The sequence below is a fragment of the Pinus tabuliformis genome, chromosome 4_2, assembly GCF_031772625.1.
Source record: "Pinus tabuliformis cultivar Carrire ecotype Pingquan chromosome 4_2, CPIR1, whole genome shotgun sequence".
NCBI classification, from domain to species: domain Eukaryota; kingdom Viridiplantae; phylum Streptophyta; class Pinopsida; order Pinales; family Pinaceae; genus Pinus; species Pinus tabuliformis.
The window spans coordinates 231272986-231297577 of NC_142304.1; positions in this window are offsets into that span (position 1 = coordinate 231272986).

Consider the following 24592-nt stretch of genomic DNA (forward strand, 5'->3'; position numbering starts at 1 on the left):
AGGAACAATGGAGTATAGAATCTATAGATACAATAAAGGTAAGAAAACAAAGCTACCTCAACCAAAAGTTGATGGTGTTTATGAATTCTGAAATGCTACAACATAGTCGAGATATTTTTTTATAAAATATGTTGTTCTTCTCAAATATAAAACATGATTCGATATCTCAAATATATGAAGAAAGTGAGGCTTTGTGTTCGATATCATATTGGTTGAAATGATATAATTGTTGTACTAAATATCATTGATTATGTTATGTACTGTAGGGTAAAGACGAGGCCATTGAAATAGATCATGTCATATTTAATAAGGACACATGCCAATTCTACCTAGACTTCAATGAATGTTTCATTGCAAGTCACTTTAACAATTGATGGTCTGGCATGCAAAGAATAGGAGTAAATATGGATTCATAAAAATTCCAGCCGACCCCAAAGCATTGAAACACATAGAGGAAAAATGGCCAACAAAATTCAAAGATGAACCCTGTAGTATCAAGTTTTGTCTTGAAATTGATGTAGTGTTCTAATTCTCTTTCATGGACTAAAATTATAGCATTTGGCCAGTTGGATGATAGCATCCAACATTCCCCCATGGATGAGTGTTAGAAAGGAGCACCTTATGCTGACTCTCATTGTTTCAGGAAAACATCAAGTTAAAACATGGTTGTTTATCTTGTCCCTTTTATTGATGAGATGCAATAGTTATGGAAAGGCATAAGAATGTATGACATATCACGTCCTCCATAAAATAGGCCCTTCATGTTCTATGGTTTTCTTATTAGACTATTCATGATTTCCTAGGACTTGGTTGTTGTTCAGGTAAGATCATTTTTTTTTCCTATTTACACTCATAATTTATTGTCATCCCAACTTTCATACATAGTTTTTTACTAATATTTTGATGTTATTAACCTTATTGAATTGCAGGGATTTAAAAAAAGGATATTTGCATGTCCAAGATGTGTAGAACAATCTCAAGGGTGATATTCTAAATATCTTTGTAAATTATTTTTTGCAAACAACAAGGTTTCTCTAGCACCAAATCATAGGTATAGAAACTTCCATAAGAATCAATGTGACGAAAAATTTGAAAATAGAGGCCCTTCCATGATTATGGGTCCATCTTATTGGATTTAGAAGGATGAAGATGCTAAATTGAAAGCTTCATAGGATTTTTTTGATGGGGGTGATTCTATTGAAGAACCACAACAGGTTGTAATTAAGATGCAAGAAAGGGTGAAAAGGAAATCCATATTTTATTAGATTCCATATTGGAAGGATATATTAATATCTCACCTATTAGATCCCATCCACGTCTTCAAAAATGTCCCAGATTCAAATTTTCGACTTATAGTAGGTAAAGAGAAGGACACCTTGTCTTCGAGGAGAGATATTGCACCTTTGCGTACCAAATTTGATAGAAAACATTTGTGGCCAAACAGGGAAAATAAAAAATATGCAGAAGCTTCATGGATTTTGAAAACAAAAGAGATAGACCAACTAAAAATGTGATATGTTCAATAAGGACACCTATTGGCTATGCCATCATCATTAAATAAAACTTTTACAGTTAATGGAAATATCACAAGATTTAAAACACATGATTTCATAATTTTATAAAGGTATTATATATCATCATTTAACATTTATTGGTAAAATTGATTAGGTAATAAATATATTATGATATTCTATTGTGTGACCAAAATATCTAATGATGATCTTTGATAAAGGTGTTTGACAACTTATCATTCCATTGATAATTAGGGGGAATCCATGCCTTACCACTGACTTGATGAGGAATTCCATAAGTTGATTATCAACATTTGCAAGGTATGTGGTATGGAATGTTCATGTGTGAGAGACAGAGTTATTTTATGGCATTTTAGTTTTTCCCTAAAAGGTTGATACTAATTTAGTATTCTTATATTATGCGGGTGACATCCAAGGATATCCACGAATGTGAAGTGCCAAAATGGAAGAAGGAAACTACAGAAATTGTATTTGTATTTCAAAAAAGCACCCTACAAGTTTCATGGACCTACAATTCCATTTACTTATACACCTAGTTGATGAGATTGAATTGGTGGGTGTCGTATTGACAAGGTTGATGTTTTTCTTTGAGAGGTATATGAAAACTATAAAAAGGTATGTTCAAGAAAAGGCACATCTAGAGGGTTGCATGGCTGAAGGGTGTCTATTGAATGAAACAACATGAATTCCTTAGTAAGGATTTCCAAGATGGGCCAAACTTTTGGGATGACGAATGATCATTAGATATTATGGATGGAGAAAAACCACAATATGATGGTGTTCAAGTATAAATTAGTAAGTAAACTCATGATCATTTTGGTTTTTTTTATTTGGATCATTAATTTACTTTATACTTTATTTATCAAATTAACAATATGGCCTTTGGAGTTTTCAATAAGCATGTTCACAAGTAATAGTTGTAGATGAAAGTGCTATACTCAACAAGTTCATGAAAAAATGGATTTCTTTTTATGATAAAAACAGAGAAGAAGTGTTATAAGCAAGGAGACAATTGAAGAGATCGAACCTAAGGAATACCCAATTTCCTATTCATATGCAAGGGGAATGGACCAAACATTGTACACTAGAATGGGTTACTGAACAAATTTAAAATCAAATAGAAGATGCATATATAGATTCAAACATAACGAAAGATGAAATCAAAATGTCTAGAGGATGTGAAAGAAAGGTACAATTGGAATTTTACAGAATGGTGTTTCCTTACAGTTTTGATACTATTAACTATTTTAATATTCATAATTATGTTTGATTTAACCGAAATAAATGGTCTTTCACAAGAAAGTAAATGTGCAGAAATGTGGGCATATGGTCAACATTATCATGTAGAATTTGTAAATGTAAAGAGATAATCCTTCGATTGTGGCACCATGGGTGAATTCAAGCAATCTAGTCAATCGAGCTCAAAAGATAAGAATATTATTGAGGGGAATCTACAATATCGTTGGAAAATGAAAGAAATTATTGGGTTGGATACTTGCTCTCTTAATTGTATTTTTAAGTGTAGATGGTATGAATAATTTCAGAGGAGACGAAGACATGATGCCCATAGTGGATTGTTTCCTATAGGTTCCTCAAATTTCCTACATGAGGAGAAGGAGCCTTATGTTCTACCAATTCATTGTGAGTAGGTGTTTATTTAACTCAAAGAATTAGAAGCAATAGTGATCAGTAATCTATTAATACATTCTTTTATTATGAATAAATACATGTCTTTATTAACAAATAAAATTATTATAACATACATCTAATATATGTATGTCATCATTCATGTGTAGGTATTTTTCTATGAATATAGTTTTGAACCAAAATGGATCGTTGTCATACATTATGATTCAATATTAAGGCATGTATTTGATGATGCATTAGTGGATACTGAGCGAAACAATGATGGTAAAAAAATGAGAGAGGGGGATTGGAGAACATTGAAGAAATTGACATCCATGATGATGTTGAGGATGGTTATGTTCAAGCACAAGAAGACAACATTAATATAGAGTTACATCATGTTACATAAGACAATAATATGGATGGTATAGAAAATGATGATCCAAATACATCTGGTAATGATATGGATAATTTTCAATCAGATTTCAATGATGATGAAGATGATGCAAGTCAATATGAGGATGATGATAATATTAACTACATAAAATATCATATGGACATTGACAATCATATATTGGATGACATGGTTGCAGACAATTATGTTAATGACCAAGACTTCTAAATTTTCAAAATTATTTCTAATCTGTATTTTAAAAATGATTATTCTTATAGCCTAAAATTTGAAATGCTTCAATATTATTTGTGTCAATACAAATTACCTATCTCAACATCACTAAAGTGTTTAACATATCGTATGAATTGTTTACTAGAAAAAATTAGGATTACTTGAATGCTCCTTCCATTCATTTTGTATCAATATATGTTCATGAAGACAAAAAGTTAATAAAATATTAATTCCCATATCTCACAATGATTTGAATAATAAAATTTGTTAACTTCATTATTTTTATATAGTTTTCATTTTAATTCTCATCGACCCACTCTTACATTTAATTATCAATTAAGGTAGGCTTTAATTTTAGAAGGCTGTCACACAAAGTCTATGCTAAGGAACATGATGACTAGTATGAAATAATCTCAATCCAAAGTCGGTTCGCACACACTCCACACAGATTCAGTGTGAATAAATATTGTAGAATAAGATACTATATCAATCAACCACTCTCACAACACTCCTGCAAACCATCACTCATTCAATCTGTACACATAAAAGGAAGTAAAATCCAAACAATAATAGTGAAGAAAATAATTCACTGCAAGTCTAAATCGAGGGACAAGTCCAAGACTTAAGTTGTCACATCATCCAAAGCTTACTGCAATTAATTAAATTACACACAATTAATTATAAGTATAGTAGTCCCTCGGATTTGGGTGACCTAAAGGTGATTAGACTAGCAAACTTATGATTGCATACACATGTAAGGCATCCTTCAGCTCATGGAAAATATGGCCTCATTACTCCAACCATTTCAGACCACCCTCTCGGTCAAGGGTATTTATCTGGAAACGACCTAGCCACCCTGTTATTATCCCTTTTCTTTCTTTTCCCTATTATCCTCGCTACTCTCTTTGATCTCATCCCTAAGCCTCACTTCCCTTGAATCAAACTCATGAGTTGTGAAAGAGGGATAAGTCATCACCTATATCGTAGTAGAGATCATGGACAAACCCCAACCACCTTGTATGACACCTCCATAGCCACTATGTTTGACCACAGCATACCTCATTACATTTACAGAAAGGCATCTCAAGGACAATGAAGAAGCTAAAACTAGGGCCACCAACTGAATTACTGAGCTCTCCAAGCTCTTCAACCACTCATCATCCTCCCTGAATTATTTAGCCAAAAGCTGGGATATCGACTATCCTCCCAACATCCCTTCTGTTATTATTTCTCTTGCACACTTCCCTCCCACCTCTCACATAGGTACTCCTCCTCCCTTTGTTCCCCTTGCCACCCCATCGATGAATGAAGCTCCCTCCCCTTCTCCCCCTTAGCCTAGCTCATACAGGTTTTTCGTTGTGGAGGAACTTCTAGAGGCTACTAGTTCGGTGCAGGCTTGTGGAAGCTCTTAAGCATGTACCAACTCCAGTTTAACATCATTTTGACTTCACAGTAGCACATGTTATCCATCGACCACTTAATCATTACAAGGTTGGTTCGCTCTCCTTATTTTTGTTCAATGGATTTTAGAATATTCTCATTTTGGCTTAGCGATGATAAGTGCGATAAAACCTCTCATGCTCCACTAACAAGTGACAAGTTTGCGACTGAGGCACCCATAGTTTTTCTGGAATTCGCATTTGTTACAACCCCTTAGGCTATAATTCAGACATCACGAAGCTCATCCATCCTGTGTAATTTATATGGCCACACAATTCCTAGGAACAATTTGGAAGTTGTAAGCTTTGATTTCCCCCTTCATGGGTAGAGAACTTTTAATTTTACTCTTTGGTTTCCTCCTTTTGAGGTAAAGACGAACCTCATGACTATAAATACTTTATATTTTATTCATTTAATATAATTTTCAAGATATGGTATGAATTGTTGGTAGAAAAAAATAGGATTACTTGAATGCTTCTTATAGTCATTTTGTATCAACATATGTTCGTGAAGACATAAAAGATAATAAAATATTAATTCATATATCTCGCAATGATTTTAATAAGAAACTTTGTTAACTTCATTATTTTTATATTTTTTTCGTTTTAATGTTGGTCGACCAACTCTTACATTTCATTATCGATCTAGATAGGCTTTAATTTTTACAAGGTTGTCACGCAATGTCTGATATACTAAGATAGATGATGACTAGTATTAAATAATCTCAACCCAAAGTTGTTGTAAAAACGCTATCAACAACCAAAAAAGTTATTAAAAACCCCAAACATATTCAATGCGAAAAAATGCTACAGAATAAGTTACTTTTTCATTCAACCACTCTCGCAGCACTCCTGAAAACCATAGCTCATTCAATCCGCACACATAGAAGAAAGTGTAATCCAAACTATAACAACAAACAAAATATTTCACTGTCACACTAAACTGAGGGACCAGTCTAAGGCTTAAGTTGTCACAATGTCCAAAGCTTACTGCAATTAATTAAATTACACACAAAATTTACTATAATAGCAATGACAACAACAACCACATAAACAATAAAAAATTATGCAATGTGTCCTTCAACCACTCTCATAGCACTCCTGAAAACAATCACTCATTCAATATACACACATAAAAGGAAGTGCAATCTAAATTGTAACAACAAAGAAAATAATTCATTGTCACACTAAACTGAGGGAACGTTCCATGACTTAAGTTGTCACACCATCCAAAGCTTATTGCAATTAATTAAATTACACACAAAATTAACTATAACAAGAATCGAATAATTGAGAAATATTTATGTAATATGTCGTTCAACCACTCTCACAGCACTCCTAAAAACCATCACTCATTCAATTTCCACAAATAAAAGGAAGTGCAATCCAAACTGTAACATCAAAACAAATAATTCACTACCACATTAAACTGAGGGACCGATCCAAGACTTAAGTTGTCACACCAGCCAAATCTTACTATAATTAGTTAGATTACACATATAAATGTCTAATCATGCAATATTATGGAAGGGTGAGATATGCATTAATTGGATGAATAATTGGATTTCCTAGATTCAGCGTGATTAGGAAAGGTAGAACATGCTTAAGTAATTGTTTCTCTAGCAATAATAGCTACCAGAACCTTAAGTAAGCCAAATCAGTAAAGCAACTCAAATGCAATATTGTAAAAACAAGCTTTGACAGACCATCCAAACGTAAAATAGCCTAAACATTAACCATTAAACTACCTAAACCATAAGCACCAAATTCCTTAGCTCTTGACCCTTAATCCCTTAAACCCTAACCCCTAATCCCTTAACCCCTAATCCCTAAATACCATAATCCTCAAAGGCCCTGTCCACTTACCCTACAACACCTCAATTAATTAATTATTTAGGCACATCCAGTGTTAATTATGGGGCTAAAAATTGAGCTAACCAAGGAGGTAATGTAGGCACAAAAAAAGGAGCAAAACTCAGCACTATCACTCATGTTATTTATGGAGAAATTGATGGTGCTATTTACGGTGCAATTTATGATGATGCTTCTAGCATTAATTTCAAGTGCTATTTTTTACGCTATTTACGATGATATTTATAGTGCTATTATTTACTGAATTAGTGCCTAAATTTTTTGGCCATAAAAAGGAATTCCATAAATTGTGCCATGATCCTAGTAAATAGAGGCATTGACATTTAAAAAAATGGATAAAATACACTCAAATAGTCCTTGGAAGAAAAAAAGGGAGATAATCACAAGGATTTGTTGTAGCGTTGATCTCATTAGAGAAGACCTTGTAAGAGTGGTAGAAGAATCTAGAACCTCTAGTAGAATAAGGTCCTCTTTCAACTCAACTTTCATAGCTTTAATTCTAAAGGTCGACAATCCATCTACCTTTTATGTCTTCAAACCAATCTCACATTTCAAGTGTATTTAGAAAATCATAGTCAAAGTGGTCGCAAGAAGACTTAATCCCATTTTGTCTAGGTCAATTATCAAAGAACAATTTGGTTTCCTTGAAGGAAGGAATATTGATGATGTTATTGGGGTGGCACATGAGGCCTTACACAACATAAAAACTAGGAAATTTAAAGAGGAAATCATCATGATATGTCTCTCAATGGCTTACAAGAGGGTGATTTCTCTTTACATAGGACTATTAATGACCCATCTAATCTTTGAAGTACCTTTCATATATTGGGTTATGAGAGATATTTATTCGCATCCATTGTGTTACTTATCAATGGATCTACCTCCCCATCCTCTCACCTGGAGTCGGATTTGTAGAACTTGCGAGAAGAATTCTTGTAATCCCTACTTCTCTTTATTTTGGTTGCAGAAGTTTTAAGCAGACATTGAAGGAAGCCAATTATAGGGGTGATTTTATATGTATTTTTGTAACAAAAGAATTGTTTATCACCCATCTTGTCTTTGGGGATGGCATCCTCATATTTTATTATGCCTCTTCAAGATTCATTGGATATCTCTTGATAAGCCAATGATATCCTTGTAAATCTATGGGGAAGATAACTTTTGATTTTTCTTTCTGGTTTCCTTGTTCTGAGGAAGAGATGAACCTCATGGTTTTAAATACTGTATATTTTGTTCAGTTAATATAATGTTCATGATATGGTATGAATTGTTGGGAGAAAAAAATAGTATTACTTGAATGCTTCTTCCATCATTTTGTATCTACATATCCTTGTGAAGACATAAATTTAATATAATATCAATGCCCATATCTCATAATGATTTGAATAAGAAACTTTTTTAACTTCATTATTTTTATATTGTTTGCATTTTAATGTTGGTTGACCCGCTCTTACATTTAATTATTGATCCAGACAAGCTTTAATCTTTACAAGATTGTCACACAGATTCTAATATGCTAAGAACGATGATGACTAGTATAAAATAATCCCAACCGAAACTCATTGCACACACACACTCAACAATCAACAAAGTTGTTACACACTCCACATAGATTCAATGCAAAAAAATACTATAGAATAAGTTACGCTTTCATTCAACCAATCTCACAACACACTGGAAAACCATAACTCATTTAGTCTACACACATAAAACAGATTGTAATCCAAATTGTAACAACAAGGAAAATATTTCACTGTCACACTAAACTGAGCGACCAGTCCATAGCTTAAGTTGTCACATCATCTAAATCTTACTAAAATTAATTAAATTAAATGGTGAAATTAACTGTAACAACAATAGTAGCCCATGGGGCTTTGGATTGACGGTGAATGGGTCCACTGTTAAGGCACTCCTTGCGATAGGTCACTGGTTCAAATCCCCCGTGGGTGCTTACCTACCAAAAAAAAAAAAATATAGCAATAATAGTAACAAAAATAACATAAATGATAAACATTTATGCAATTTGTCACTGAACCAATCTCATAACACTCTTGAAAACCATCACCCATTCAATCTACACACATAAAAGGAAGTGCAATCCAAACTGTAAAAACAAAGAAAATAATTCATTCCCACACTAAACTAAGGGAATGTTCCAGGACTTAAGTTGTCGCACAATCCAAATATTATTGCAATTAATTAAATTACAAACAAAATTAATTGTAACAAAAATAATAACAACAATCACATAATTGAGAAATATTTAGGCAATATCTCATTCAACCACTAACACTCCTGAAAACCATCACTTATTCAATCTACACACATAAAAGGAGTTGCAATCTAAACTATAACAAGAAAGCTAATAATTTATCACCACACTAATCTGAGTAAATTTTAAGAACATTCATGTCAAGGAATCACAAGAATTGCTTTGCTACCTGCGATTTGGGACAATGCCCCGACAAAGTTGCTTGCTTCACCTCTCTGCCCAAGAAGCCTTTCTCTTCTTCACCTATTTATTTAGTTACTAATATAATGTGTATATGTCCTTATTTATTTTGACAGTCAAAGAGGGATCCTGACTTATTTAATTGCAAGAGAGGTTGGTTCCTTGTTTAAGGGATTTGATAGTTAACCAATGTTAATATGCTCATTTAAACTTTTTCTTGTTTCCCTTCACTACTGAATTGATTCGACATGTTAGAACACTATTCAATAGAAGCCTCAGTTAGGAGAAAAAATCATAGTAAATATACGGGCTTTGTAGTTGGACGAGATGCTTTTCGTTTGGAATTAATCATATTTTCCATTCAAACATCATATAATTTATAGATATATAAACCTAATTAGATAAGAAGTAACAGATTAGCCAATCATTTTTCGACATCACAATTCCCCTTTTCAAAGCTTTGCCACACAATATTTTGAGCCAAACAAGAAAATATTTAATGTAAGGTCTTATTTAGTAAAACACTAAATAAAAGACAAGACGAAACAATGAAACAAGACCAAAAGGACAAATAAAATGGAGGATTGAGCTAGAAAGTAACGTGCAAGACCAAAGTAATAAATCAAAGGAAAGAATAAAGGAGAGCGAGTGAAGAATGAGTGTGAAAGAAAATCTAACATGCAACTAAACCTACTCAACCTACTCCTAACCTAACTAGTTAGAAGGTTAGGGTTAAGTGTAATGAAATTTATGGTGTAAGCACTGTAACTTCTCCTAACATGTGATCACAAAGATACAAGTGATTAAAACCATTATAAAATCATGTGCAAAGGAAACGATAAGAACTTCAATAGCTTGCATTGAAGATAGAAGGTATTTCTTCCATACAGAAGTATGTGCCATAGCAACTAACATTAATGAATCTGCCACCTAACCTTTTTTATTGGAACCATAATCAAGAAAACCTAAAAAAATTCTTGTGAATATACCTGCATCTGTGTTGTGATCCTTAGAAAAAATCAAGAAATATCAAAGACTATTTTTAGCATAAGCGATTTCGAAGTAATATTCTTGCAATCAACCATAAATTGGTCATAAAATTCAAAAGAATCCTCTTGAAAACCCTAAAATCCTTGAAAAAAAGGAATTTTCAGTTAATTTCATGGAATGAGGATTAGAATCTTCTAAGGGAAAGTGAATTTAATCATGTCCTGAAGGCTTGTCAAGATAGTGAGAACCTAGCATAACCATCAATAAAGGTTGATGTGCCTCAAATTTTTGACAAGTATCCAAATACTGAGGTGAAAAAAAATAAATATCAACTAATTGCAAGATGACTTTCATCCAATAGATCAATGGTAAAATGATTAGTTGAACGAAAGTTACTAGAACTAGCATTTTGATAGGATGGAATGATTAAGACATAATATTCCAAGTTAGTGGAAAATTAATATAGATTAGTTTGAATGGATTTACAAATGATTTGTACTATAGAATTATCTTCCCCTCATGTTGAATGCGACAAACCATTTTCTTGTAATTTCTCATAATCATTAAAAGAATTGAAAATGAATGCTATTATAGCAGACACATGAAACTACTCAATATGCAATGGGTGAAAAAGAGGAACTTGATTCACCATATAACTCAAGCATTCACTTAAACCCATGAGGATATTTGGTTCCATAATGAAAATGTTTAGCATCATAATATTCACAAGAATGGTTTGGAGTTGATTAATTCTAAAAGAATCTAACATGTATGAATACTTTGTCCAATGATAATCCTTAAAATGATTAGCTTCATAAATTTGTGCATTCATGAAAGGTAACTCTCCAAATCTGGGTTTGATACAAGAGATTGGAGTGAATATGAAATGACTTAAACAAAATCCTCAATCCGATCAGAAACCAAATCTTGAAAGTTAAATAATTTATATCTGAAATACTGAAGATATTTTAAGAAGGAATTTGCATCAAGTGCAACCATGAAAAGAAAATAATTTTGGGAGAAAATCAAGATCTAACTCAGTTCGGGGACCTTATCAGTATGGGGGGAAGCTGGCATAACCATCAATGAGAGTTGAAGTTCCTTTACTTCCTGAAAAGTCCCATAACTTTCAAGGATTATAGAATTGCATTGTAAAGATTGAATTAGGTCATGCATGGTGTGTGGACAACTAAAACTACTAATTTTAACGAGATCACTATTATTAATATGGTAGTCACCTACATCATTGATTTGGTTGAATTTTTCAACTTCAACAATCATATTACCCAAGTCATAATATTATTCTAAATGCACATGTAAGGATGGATCGACTGGATAAATCTCATTAGTAACCTAAATAGAAGAACTTTCTTCATACAAGACTGGAAATGATAAGGGATGGAGTGGATACTTTATGAGTTGATTTCCCCCTTTTTCATCATGGATAACCTTGCTACCTTGTGTCAATTCAAAATATAACTCATTAGGTGATGAACTTGAAGAGAATGGAGTATGTTTTTCACAATTTAATGCATTACAAATAGTGTGGAAGAAGAGATAGTGAGGTAAAGAGGAAGTTTCCATGAGAAAATATTCTTTAACCAAATTAAATTCTAGATCTAAATCTTTGAAATCTAAATATTCTTGAGAAACTAAAAGATCATTTAGTGTACTTGGGCATTCATTGTTGTATACATCAATAGAGTCACTCTCAACAGAATGATAGTTTCCCAAGGCTCTAGGTCGACTAGACAAATTTATTTTATTTGATTGACAACCAAGACTATTTTATTCAATATCATCGAAGAATGGAGAAACATAATATTCACATAGAGGATAATGAAAATGAGAAGAAGGATTAGAGGAATGTTCACCTTACTACTCCTCTATCTGTGAAATATGACTACATTGGACCTGATCATTGTTTGGATTGGAAAGCGATTGATCAAGTAGATCAAGGGGCAAGGGATCATGAGAGAGAGATGATAGAGGATGACATGTGTCCAAATCATATTCATGACTGAATTTATCAATGTTGATATCATCATGAGGAATGGAGGGATCGGTCTTCACCCTAGGCCTCATAAAATATTACAAGGTTTCCTCCATTGGATATAGATCATGAGAAGTGGATATTTAAGGTTGAAGAGATGAATCAACCATTTTATTTTCAAATTTCCCAACTTCAACATCATCACAAGGAGGCACCCCAATTGGTATTGGAAAATAATGAGGGCAAGGAACAAAAGGAATAGTAGGTTCCTCCCTTGAAATTAGAGATGACTCATGGTTTAATAAATAGTTCATTAAATTTGGAATTACATAGTGGATCTATAATTTCAAAATAACCAAGAAATTTAATTCTAGTGATGTCCTTGTCATAAAAAAATTCCAATTTTAATGAAATATGTGTTGTTTGCAAAAGTTGGCAGAGGTGAATCATCTGGGGTTATGGGCTGACAATGTAAAGAGATTTGAACCAAATGTAGAAACTTTTATTTAAATAAATCCCAATCTATATCTTCTCCAAGAAACTTATAAAATTGGTGAAGGAATCAATTAGAAAAGTCCTCAAATGATTCATTAGGGTATATTCTTAGTTGATTAATAATTTTAAGAACTTATTAATAATCATACCTATCAAAGGCTTGATGGGGCTCCTTGAGGAATTGACAAAATGAATAAATGGAAGCAGATGTAGTGTATGACACCATTAGTTAACTCGACCTTCAGGGGTGAGGAAGAAAATCACACAAGAAAGATATTCACAATTGATTTCATAAGATTCAAAAAACTTGAAAAAAATTGGAAGATATGCTCGGTTATGGATCTACCACCCTCGATATAAAAATTTAATTGATACATGTGATAAAGAGGTTTATCGAGGATTAAAATCTTAAGAATGGATCTATTGGAGAAACACCCTTGGAGTATGGTTTGGGATGAAGCCATTTGAGATAAGATATTTAAAAAGATTTTGTAGGCTCAACGTGTCATTTAGCCCTACTTCTAGCGTGATAATGTTGATGGCGTTGGGTACCACCAACATACAGGGGGTCTCCTCGATACGAAATCCCAATTATACCTCACATTGTTTGGAGTAGGAGCCCCATCTGGAGTAACAACCCGACCACCATAACTTAAGGTTTTCCTTAGTTTCAATGGATAGCATAAGAGATTCTACACATAATCATTAGAGAAAACAAGTATTTTTACATTGTGAAACACTAATTGCAATGTGTAAAAGGAGTCCTTCACGAGAGGGGAGACAAAAGTGACTCTCGAGAAGGAAAGTAATAGTATTATCCCAAGAGATTTACATGAGAGAAAGGAAAGATTTGTTGACTGACTCGCGAATCTGTTCACAAGATAAAAATGATTCATGGAAGAAAATACAACACACATTCAACAATATAAGCAACAAAGCCACTGAAATAGTTCAATTTATTTTGTACACAATAATGCCAACATATACTGCAAACATCCAAAGAATAGTCTTAAAAATTCATGATACATGATTGAAACTATTCTAGCTCAATAGGCTTCAATATGAGGTGAAAGATCCAAGTACACAATTAGAATGGTGAGCCACTAGGTTCAGTAGTCGAACATTAAGTTACTTCTCGCTTCTCCAAAAGAATGATCTTCTCTCCTATGCGAAGTTGAAGAAGCCAAGGCTATCTCCCCAAAGTCTTAGCCTCCAAAATCTTTTTTATTGAGTTATGAGGTCTCTTTTATAACAAGAGGAATGACCTTTCATCTTCCCTTATGAATCTTGAGCTACCCTCATGACCTTTCGAATCCTAAATGGATTTTTCAACTTCTAATATATGACTTTTCTGTCCACATGTGACTTTTCATATTCTGAATGTGACTCTTGAACTTCCACACATTAAATTTTCTCATTTTCCTTTTGATAATTACATCATTATAGCCACAAATGACGTGGCCTAACACATGGACACATATAACATAATGATGACACTTGGACAAGCTATAATTTGCAGTGATGACATGGAACTTCATGGTGACGTGGCAATGCAAAGTTTCTCTCTTTGCTAATATGTATTTGACTTCTTCATGATATATCTAATAAGTACTTCATCTTCATGAAGGATCTACTTTGTTCTTCATCTTCACCCTCCAAATTTTCTTGGGTAATAAACGAGACCTTTTGAGTTATCATGCAATGTCTCCATTTTGTCATGGTTTAGGATCTACTTCATGTCTTTATGATGGTTCTACATTGCACTTCTTCTCAGAAAGTGTTTCTTTTCTTTTTATCCATAAAATTTTCCTTCGGCATCACCTTGTCATGCTGAGGAAGTGCACCTGCTAATGAAGATTACTCATGACAATGAAAAATGAGTCTTGAAATCATGTATCCTATCTTTACCTCACTCATGGAAGAAGCTGCTTATGAAGGCTTGAGAAAGGAATTAAGAAGGAAGGGCTTGACGAGGAGAGCATAGTTGAGCTTAAAAATGGCTAGGGAGAGGCACCATTATTCACTAAGATGGCACCATGTGATATGAGTAGGAATTACTCAAAGTCCAGTGCAGTTGGAAAGTGCAAGAGGTAGTGTGATGACCTTGTTGAATAATACTGCGCCATTTTCTATGCGAGTAGGAGACATTGAAAGCAAAGTTCTGCTTAAAAGTGAGAAAGGGATGACCCCACTATTCACTAAATGTGTGCCATGCTCTCAAGGGGAGAGAGAGAGACTGCTTGGGCGCAGGGCATAGTCATAAGAGACAAGGATGGGCACATTGTTTCTTAAGAGTGTGTTATGAGCTCTGGAAGGTACAAAGGGTCCTTGATTTCTTAAAGTGCACTATGAGGGTCCTTTTTTTCTCAAATTTCACTTTGAAATAACTTATTTTCTTGAAATTCACTCAGAAGGTCCTTGTTTCCCGAAGTGCACTCAGAGTGTCGTTATTTTCCTAAAGTGCACTCTGAAAGGGATATCCTTCTATTGGGCATACTTTTATTAAACATTACCTCATTGTTCACTAATAGTGTGTCTTACACCTAAGAAGGTTCACTAGAAGGGGGAATTTCTTTTTTGACTAAGGCAAGTGTCACTTTTCCTTGAAGGTTCTGAATGTGTAGCCATAGGAGATGAACTTAATAAAGACTCAATGCACAAATCTAGGAGGGAGAGATATCATTAATAAGTATCGTGAATAGGTGATGCGGATCACCTGGTGGACGATTGAAACTTTGATAACTTACACTGGGTGGTACGAGCAAGAAGATATCCAAAATGGCTAAGTGTGGTACTAATAGAGTAAGAGATGGAAATTCATATAAACGAGATTCATCCATCAAACACACACTTGAATGCCACTGATACAAGACAAGAAAATGCAAAAGACTGATGAATAACAATCACACCTTGATATGACAACAAAGAGACACTTATTTCTAAGTGAGACAGTTAAAATGCCACATTACGACACTTAGAATAAAAATTGTGACATAAAGATCAACTATGACTAGCAAGTGTGCTAAGCTATAGGAATGTGGCTAACACATATTCTTATTATATGTAGAGCCATCTAATGCAGAAGAGTGTGCTAGAGCTACCTCTAGTGATGTGAAAAGGTTTGACACATACAAGAGTGAAAAAAACTAAAGGGGACACATGTGATAATTATACAATGTGAAAATGACACTTGTAGAAGATAAATAAATTTCAAGCAACGCATGCTAGAGTGAAGCTAACATGAAAACACCACTTGTTAAAGTGAAAGAAAGCAAAAGTGATAGTTGAGAAAACTCACTAAATAATGAAACAAATGCAACCAAAAGTTAGAGAAATACATAAAATATCACACTCACTATTGACATAGATTGGGAAATGCACTATCCTTATGGATTATGTAATGCAAGTCCAAGCTTGCAGAAAATGTGCTTTCATGAATTCATCAAGGAATGTGCATGTGTTAGAAAGTGGATTTGACACTTATATTCTTATAAGAAGGCCAAAGATCCAACAGTTCATGGTTTCTCTAATACTAACCAAATAAGCTACAATTAAACTAATTTGTTAGCTATATTAGGGATACTATGTTATAATATTGTACCTTATTTGCATATCTAAAACACACAAGCTTGCAGATCCATGAAACTGACTCTAATTGTCATACTGTGGCCTAAAGTCTGCATTGTTAGCAAGGCAAAGATTATCGATAATGTATGGATAGTCTTTGAAAGTTTTGTTTGTCTTCCTTGTTCTTCATGGTCAAGGCGTGTCCCTTCGGTCTTTGCCTTGGAGTTTCTTTTTGTTACTCTATTGGAACAACTGGTATCTAGTGTGTTGTAGTTATTCATACCAATCAATCTTCTGCTTCACACTTGATGCCAAATCTGGGGTCGCAATGCTCCCACCATTACTTTCAACATTCACATAGGGCAGGGACTAATTGCCCCGCAACGCCTCTTGTTTTATTTAAAAATTGGCAATGTTGGATTTTTTTCCAAGTGAGGACAAGTGCATGAGTTAGTTCTTTTTTCTTTCTAATAGTGAGCACAAGTGCATGACTTAGTTCTATGTTCAAATTTTAATGTCAAAAGAGATTTTTCATTTTAACTTTCCCCTTTTCAATTTCCATACCCACGTTCACATTGATTCCCTTTTGATACCCACGTTCACATTGATTTGTATATTTTGGAAAAATGATTTAATTATGAACCATGAGAATTAGTCATTCATATGATATTTACAAAAATAGTATCATAATGATCTCGTATAAATTACATAACCCACATTCACATTGATGTGTATACTTTGAACAAAAAGTTTTAATCAGAAATAATGAGAATTAGCCATTCATACGAGATTTACACAAATAATATCATAATAAAAATTACACAAGAATAGTTAGAAGTGCCATATTATATATAATATCATCATTTCAGTTTGCAATTTCTATAATGATTACATGTTAAAAATCGACATCCATGAATGAGCTAATTCTCGGATTAAAAGAAATGGGAAAAGGCTCCATGAAGATAAAATATTTAGAATACATGTTAAAAATCGACAAATGTGAATGAGCTAATTCTTGGATTAAAGGAAATGGAGAAAGGCTCCATGAAGATGAAATATTTAATGGTTAATAGTGAGGCCATAATAAAAACCTCTCTATTAGTTGTGATCATCATGTTCTTTGTTAAGCTTTATCTAATAATACACGATATACGATGGATAATTGCTTTGGTTGATGGAAATTTTTATCAAGTTTCTTTTCAATATTCGTTACATTTATTAGCCCTCGCTGGGATAGGATTATAGCAATCAAATTTCTCATTAACCATTAATAATTTAATATTAATTGATGCAGGGGCATGAGGCTTAAAGGCAAAAGGCTTCGAACTTATTCCAAAAATACACAAAAAGTTACAAGCAAAGGAGTGGGGTCCTTTAGTTGTCAATTTACAAAGCTTTTTAGTTAAGATTTAAACTGGAGTCTAGGATTTGGATTATCATGTAATAAATTCAAATAGTTAGATGTAGTGGAGATTCTCGAGGAGAATATTATGCAGATTAGAGAGGGTTAGTTAATTTGATCCTTTGATTCAGGATCTGGTTGTTAAATCAACCAGTACTTCTGTAAGTTTTGGATCATTGTAAGCAGATTTTGACTCATTCGACTTGTTTGGCATATAATATTTAGTTGCAAGAATTATATCTCTGTGTATTTCCGGGTATATTTGGTCAATTATAGAGGTGTTGCATCCCTCCATAATATCACTGTGTATTATTGAAATTCCAATTTACCCCTCTAAACTTATAGTTCTGTACGATCGCATTAAATCACTTTTCGTCATTTAATGGTATCTGCGGGGTCAGAAGTGCATGAATTCTTGATCTAGGACTGAAGTCCCGCACTCATTATTAATTGTGGATTTCATTTTCAATGCATTTTGGTATAGTCAACAATAGGGGTTGGCCCTGTTATTAACCCTTGTGCTAATCAAAGTCCCGTGAGCCATAGATTCTGAAAACCCTTTGTCATTGGCGTTAATCTCAAGTTCAGTCCTGAAGTGTTATATATTAGGGTTTATAAGCCTATCGGCTCTGTGAGGCGGTGACGTCGCACAAATCTTTGTGCGATATCATAGTGACCATCAGATCACTGATGGATATTGATCGTTGGATTGTTGGTTAATATCAATCGCAAAGTTCAAGGGTGAATGTTTTGGCTTGGCGGAGTTACGAAATGCGACATGCAATACAAGCGCGTCGATAAATATCGCATCGCAACATTAAAAAGTAAAGGAAACCTGCTGGTGATCTTGCAATTGTGATATGCGATGGTTAGATGGTTTGTAAATCATTTGGCAATTGTAGCTAAATTAGCGGTTCTACTAATTGAGTAGAGTATCTAACTCTAGAGGTAAATGACTGAGACTTGGAGGGAAATCGAAGAAGAAATTCTGCCAGAATTAGAAGTAATAGTTTCCAGTTTGAACGTTTGTCCCTTACACCTCCACCCCATGCACCATTAGTGGTATTAGAGGAGGTTAAATACACTGAACAAGATCTCAAGGATGAAAGAAAGAAATATAACATGGCTTTCAGAGTTGGAGGAGGACGTGGTAGAAAAGAAAGACCATTTGCCAATGCTGAAGTGATGGAAGTGATGCAACAGATGCGAGCTAGATTATAAGCAATGGGAACAGGAAGAGATGCAGGTGCTGGAGATGTCAGTGACCCTAAAGATGAAGCTGCAGAAGAGGAGGAACCTGTAGAAGTTACTCCTGAGATGAGATTCTTTAAGTCAGTGTTGAGTTCCACATCTAGACCCAAAACCGAGGTTTCAATTTATGCGGGAGGATTAAATCTGGAGGAGTTGATAGACTGGATTAATGATATGGAGAAATTCTTCGATTATGAAGAAACAGAGGCTGAAAAGAAGGTTAAGTTTTTTGTCACAAAGTTGAAAGAACATGCAACACTTTGGTTGGATGGAGTGTAGGCAGAAAGGAAGAGAATTGATAAACAACCAATTAAAAATTGGAATAGAATGGTGGCGAACTTGAGGGGTAAGTTTTTTCCAAGTAATTATCAACAGACCTTATATAGACAGATGTAAAATCTTAGACAAAGGTCTTTCACAGTGAAAGAATACACAGAGGAGTTCTACGAAGTGACCATAAGAGCTGGACAAATTGAAGATACAAATGAGAAGGTGGAAAGATATGTGAATGGTTTTAGAATGGACATTGAAGATGAGATAAGTGTACTATATCCTAAAACAGTAGAAGAGGCTTAACCGATGGTACTGAAGGCTGAAGAAAAACTCATGACGAAGCAGTCTGCTATCAATAGAGGTACTTTCCGAGGAATTGAAGTCAAGGTGGTAGAGGAAGTTGTATAACACCTAGAGATGGAGCTAGCAGTAGCTCAATTCAGCACACACCCACAGGAGGTGATATAAGTGGCAGAGGGAGTTTTTCCAGAGGAAGAAGAGGCAGAGGTAGAGGAAGAGAAGTTATATGTTACAGGTGTAACAAGATGGGACATAGAGCCTATGAGTCCCTAGAAAATGTAGGAACACCTCAAAGAAATGCAATTGTTGCTCAGACTGAAGAGGATGCAACAACGATGATAGAAGAAGAAAATATACCAGAGAGAGGGAAATCTTTCGTAGTTAACAAGGTATTGCGAAACCTAGCAAAGGAAGTTGTTGAAACCGCACAAAGGAAGGCTTAGTTCAGGATTGTGTGCAAGGTTCAAGCAAAATGTTGTCAGATGATAATTGATAGTGGTAGCACTGATAATTTGGTCTCTATAGAAGTTGTGGAGAAGTTGAAATTGAAGACAAAGAAACATCCAACACCTTACAAGGTGTCATGGCTACAAAAGGGACATCAATTGTTAGTAAATGAACAATGTGAAGTAGATTTATAGTTGGGCATGTATAAAGATGAAATTTTGTGTGATGTTATGCCTATGGATGTGTGTTATATATTGTTGGGTAGACCATGATGGTATGATAGAGGAGCTATGCAAGATGGAAAGAAGAACACCTACAAATTTAACAAAGATGGTGTCAATCATACATTGCTGCCAATAGAAGAAGAAGATACGTCGAAGAAACCTTAACCAAAGACCGTTTTGCTGAGTGGAAAGGAGTACTTATAGCAGATTGAAGAAAATGAGGTGAATTTTGCGTTGGTTTGAGAACTAGGGTAATAATTATGTCCACTAAATTTTATGATTTACCAATTGAAATACAAAAGATGCTGGACAACTATTGTGATATTATTGTAGAAGATTTTCCTGATGAGTTATCACCCATTAGAAAAATCAGTCATACATAGATTTGATTCCAGGAGAAAATATACCAAATAAAGCAGCTTACAGGATGACCCCCACAAAGAATGAAGAAATCAAAAACCACGTTCAGGAACTATTAGATAAAGGACTGATTAGAGAGAGTTTGAGTCCTTGTGCAAGCCAACATGGTTGAGCCAGAAAAAAGATGGAGGCTAGAGAATGTGCACTGATTCAAGAGCAATAAATAAAATAATCATCAGGTACATATTTTCTTTACCTAAAATTTAAGATTTGATGGATTTTGTGGGTGAAGCAAGATATTTTACAAAGATAGATTTAAAGAGTGGGTATCATCAAATAAGGATTAGAGAAGGGGATGAATGGAAAAATATTTTTAAAACAAATGAAGGATTGTATGAATGGATGGTAATGCCTTTTGGGTTGTAAAATTCACCTAGTAAGTTCATGAGGCTTATGAATGATGTTTTGAATGAATTTATTGGTAAATTTGTAATAGTATATTTGGACGATATATTAGTTTACAGCAGGTCTAAGGAGGAACACATGAGACATCCGAGTTATTTCTTACAAAGGTTGCAACAAGAGAAGTTACTACTAAATTTAAAGAAGTGTTCATTCATGATGGAAGAATTGGTGTATTTGGGTTTTGTTGTTTTTGCTGATGGACTAAAGATGGATCGAGAGAAGATCAAGGCAATCATAGAGTGGCTTTTGCCAAAAGTGCTTTTGGGGTAAGACGTTTTCATGGTCTTGCTAGATTTTATAGAAAATTCATAAATAACATTAGTAAGATCAATGCTTCCATTATCGACACTATAAAGAAAGATAGACAACCATTTAAATGGACTGTTGAAGCAGAAAGGAACTTTCAACTGTTGAAAAGCAAGATCACTGGAAAACCTATTTTGATTTTGCCTAATTTTAATAAACTTTTTCAAGTGAAGTGTGAGGCCAGTGGAGAAGCCATTGGAGCTATTTTAAGTAAGGAGGATAGACTTGTAGCTTATTTCAGTGAGGAACTGAATGAATCAAAGAAGAAGTATTATTCTTATGATAAGGAATTTTATGCAGTTGTGTAGTCATTGAAGAAGTGGAGACATTACCTGATGTCTAAAGAGTTTATACTTTATTCAAACAACCATGTGTTGTAGTACAATATGCAATAGTCAAAGCTTAATAAAAAACACGCCATATAGATAGAGTATCTTCAAGGTTTTAATTTGTCTTGAAGCATATAAATGGCCAATCAAATAAACTAGCAGATGCCTTAAGTAGAAGAAACATACTACTTCAAGAAAGTCAAATTGAAGTGTTGGGTTTTGATTTTCTTAAATATTTGTATGAGAAAGATCTAGATTTTAAAGAGGCATTCGAAGCTTGTAAAAATCATGTTTTATTAGACAGAAGTAAGTAGCCTGATTATTTCTTGCATGATGGGTTGTTGTTTAAAAGAAATCAGTTGTGCATACCAAATTGTTCTATGAGGGAAAATTTAATCAAGGAGAAACATAGTGGTGGACTTGCAAGACATTTTGGTGGAGACAAGACTTATAACCAGTTGAACAGGTTTTATTTCTGGCCGAAGATGAGGACTAAAGTGGAGAAGTATGTGAAAAATTTTAAAGTTTGTTAGTATGCAAAAGGAAGAAGCCAAAACACATGGTTGTATGTTCCATTATCTATTCCGAATAGACCTTGGCATATGGTAAGCATGGATTTTGTTTTGGGCATACCAAACACTTAAGGAGGAAATGATTCAATTTATGTTGTGGTTGATAGATTTTCAAAAATGGCACATTTTATTCCATGTTATAAAACCCGTGATGCTACTCACATTAGTAATCTGTTTTTTAAAGAAATTGTAAGATTACATGGGTTACCTAAGAGTATTGTTTCAGACAGAGACTCTAAATTTGTTGGACATTATTGGAGGACATTGTGGAAGAAGCTTGGAACTAAACTAAGTTTCAGTTCTATTTATCATCCTCAGATGAATGTATAGATTGAAGTTGCAAATAGAAGCTTAGGTAATATTCTGAGAAGTCTTACAGGTGAACATCCAAAACAATGGGAGCAAGTATTGACATAGGTTTAATATGCATATAATGACTCTCCTAACAAGAGTACAGGGCAGAGTCCATTCCATATAGTTTATGGAATGCACCCAAGAGGAGTGTTTGAATTAAGAAATCTGGAAAAGCTGAGATGAGAAGTGCTGAAGGAGAAGATTTTGCTTCAGAAATGAAAATAATACATGAACAAGTAAAACAATAGTTACAGGACAACAACATAAAGTACAAGAACATAGCAGACTTGAGAAAGGGAGAAGTTAACTTTGAAATTGGAGATTTGGTTTTAGCACATCTAAGGAAGCAAAGATTTCCAAAAAGAGAGTATAACAAGTTAAAGTTCAAGAAATTTGCACCATGCAGAATATTGAGGAAATTTTCTGCAAATGCATATGAAATTGAATTACACCCTGATGTTGGAATATCTCCAATTTTCAATGTTGTTGATTTGTACAGATATGAAGGTAAAAATGTAGATGACACAAGAGAAGACCAAGATAATTAAGAAGTTGATTGGGTAAAACAATTGCCTACAACAAAGGAATTGCAACCAGAGAGAATGTTGGACAAGAAATTGATGAAAAGGACAAGGGGACAAGAGTATTTTCAGTATTTGGTCAAGTGGAAAGATCAACCAATTCCTGATCGTATCTCGGTGATAGATGCCATGCTACAAAAATTGGGCAGTTCTGTAGAAGAGCTCATGGATAGGAGCTCATGAAGAATTTTGTCCTTAGGAGTCTGATGCAGGAGCATGAGGCTTAAAGACAAAAGGCTTCAAAATTATTCCAAAAATACAAAAAAATTTACAAGCAAAGGAGTGGGGCCCTTTAGCTGTCAATTTACAAAGCTTTCACATTAGGATATAAACTAGAATGTACGATTTGGATTATCATGTAATAAATTCAAATAGTTATATCTAGTGGAGATTCTGGAGGAGAATATTATGCAGATTAGATAGGGTTAGTTAATTCGATCCTTTGATTTAGGATCTGGTTGTTAAATCAACCAATACTTATGTAAGTTCTGGATCATTGTAAGTGGATTTTGACGGATTCGGCTTGTTTGCCATATAATATTTAGTTGGAGGAATTATATCTCTGTGTATTTCCGTGTGGATTTGGTCAATCTTGGAGGTGTTGCATCCCTCCATAATATCACTGTGTATTATTGAAATTCCAATTTAGCCTTGAAAACTTAGAGTTCTGTGTGATCGCATTAAATCACTTTTCATTGTTTAATGGTAACTGCAGGGTTAGAAGTGCATGAATACTTGATCTAGGACTGAAGTCTCGTACTCACTATTAACCGTGGATCTCATTTTCAATGCATTGTGGCATAGTCAACAATGGGGGTTGGCCCTATTATTAAACCTTGTGTTAATCAAAGTCCCATGAGTCGTAGATTCTGAAAACCCTCTGTCATTAGCGTTAATCTCATGTTCGGACTTGAAGTGTTATAGGTTTGGGTTTATAAGCCTATCAGCTCCGTGAGATGGTAACATCACGCAAATCTTTGTGTGATATCATAGTGACTGTCAGATCACTGATGGATATTGACTGTTGGATTGTTGGTTAATATTGCATCGCAAAGTTCAAGGGTGAATTTTTTGGCCTGACAGAGTTACAAAATGCGACATGCGATACAAGCGCATCGATAAATATCGCATCGCAAT